General features: G+C 49.1%; 1 protein-coding gene across 1 annotated transcript in view; it reads right to left on the bottom strand.

Annotated features, from left to right (window-relative positions):
• Positions 1–819, bottom strand: part of Aass (aminoadipate-semialdehyde synthase) — a 53,035-nt gene extending 52,216 nt beyond the window's left edge. Inside the window, exon 1 of the mRNA XM_021190715.2 lies at positions 713–819. The gene's annotated coding sequence lies outside the window, so the exon portion shown is untranslated. The remainder of the gene's footprint in view (positions 1–712) is intronic.
• Positions 820–1,911: the final 1,092 nt, after the last annotated feature.

Consider the following 1,911-nt stretch of genomic DNA (forward strand, 5'->3'; position numbering starts at 1 on the left):
CCCCCACACCCCATTCAACCATGCACAGTTGGTAACAAAGTGTGTCCACAGAGCTCTCTCCTTGAGCACTGGCCTGGCCGGCACAGCCGCCCAGAGTAATCGACAGTCTTGGACACCAGAAACACAACTTGTTTAACTTTTTCATGCCTATCTCACACAGATTGCAGACAGACCCAGCCAGCCAGGTCTCTTCTCAGACACAGTTACCAGCCCTAAACCTGCAGCTAGGGCAGGAGAGGTTTGGTATGAGAATTCCACCCAACCAAGGGGACTAGGAGGAGGTCAGAGAGAATCTTGCTCCCTCCATCAACCACCACAGGCAAAGAAGCTTTCAGTCCAAGAATGAGTAAGTTATTCACTCTGCGACTTTAATTTTAACACTGACCCATATTGTATTCCTCGGCAACAGCACCAGAGCCCACCCGCCAAAAAAAGCGCATGCCCCTCCTCCTTTCTATTCAGAAGCCGAAGAGCTGAGCCTGCAGCCCTTCCTCCCCCCCACCCCCAGCAAAGCTGGGCAGCGATGCCTAAAGCTTGTCCCACCTCCCTAGTTCTGTCACAGTGAGCCTCGAGGTCGCCCCGCGGCTTTGGGGCTGGAGGCTGATCTCTTGACTAACAGCTGGAGTCCCGCGGCTGAGCTGGGAGCTCCAAATGCATCCTGCAGGCAGAGGTCGCGCCTGCATCCGAGTCGCTCTCCCAGCCCCCTTCTCACCTTGTAGGTTGTGGATCAGTCCCCAGCCTCCCAGAGCTCTTGAATCTGGACCCTACAGACTGATTTCCCTGCAAAAAAAAAAAATTGACTAAGGGGGGGCGGGAGGCCAGGAGGAGGAGGAGGTGTTTGCTCAACTTTTAAGTACGTCACAAGTCTTCCTTCCTGCAGCCAATCAGCCGCAGCTTCGAAGGAACAACCTTCTCTTCTACCAATCAGCGGTGCTGCCAGGTACTAGGTCATGCCCTGCCCCTGCTCTACCCTAAAGTTCATCTGCCTGAAAGATCTCTGACCCCTAGAGCTTACTTAGCTCATGGCATCGGGATCTCCCTAAATGGTTATTGATCAGGTTTGTAACTGCCTGTGGCAATAAGCCTACGACGGTAGACAAAAAGCAAGAAAGAAATGTCTGGACAGTATCTACTAAGGAGATTTGCATATTTCCTGGAATCGCCTGTGTCTTGTTTGTTTTGCGAAGTTCACACTTTACAGAGTCTTTTCACAGCATAGGAAGCCCAGCCCAATGGGAGTTCTCTCGTGTTTTAAGAACCCTGATAGCTGAGGACCTGAGGAGCACAGGGTAGAGTACACTCCATTCAAGGAACAGAAGTTTAGGGATGACAAATGTATTATTACAATTTCCACTATTGCTGAAATGCGGGTTTCATAAAGACTAGCCTCAGTGACGGTAGAACCTTGGGGTCATAGCCAGAAGGGTTTGACCCTTCCGTTTTCACAAGTTCCTCCTCCATTTAGACTTGTTAGAAGGCAAGTATCGGAAAATAAGCCCAAAGTGCTGGATAGTTTGTGTCAATTTGACAAAGGCTAAAGTCATCACAGGGGAGGGAGACTCAGCAAGAAAAATGTCTCCATAAGATCGGGCTATAGGCAAGCCCGTGGGGCATTTTATTAAATTAGACTTCATCGGGGAAGACCTATTGTGATTGATGTTATCCTGGAGGCCCTGGGTTCTGTAAGAAAGTGGGCTGAGCAAGCTACCGGAAGCAAGCCAGTAAGCAGCACACCACCATGGCCTCTGCATCAGCTCCTGCCTCCAGGTTCCTGCCCTGATTGAGTTCCTGTATTCATTACTTTTGATGATAAACTGTTATATGGATATATGGAAATGTGAGCAAACTAAACTCTTTTCTCCTAGTTTTTTTTTTTGTTTGTTTGTTTGTTTTTTTGTCATGGTGTTTCAT

The sequence above is a fragment of the Mus pahari genome, chromosome 2 (genome assembly GCF_900095145.1).
Source record: "Mus pahari chromosome 2, PAHARI_EIJ_v1.1, whole genome shotgun sequence".
NCBI lineage: Eukaryota > Metazoa > Chordata > Mammalia > Rodentia > Muridae > Mus > Mus pahari.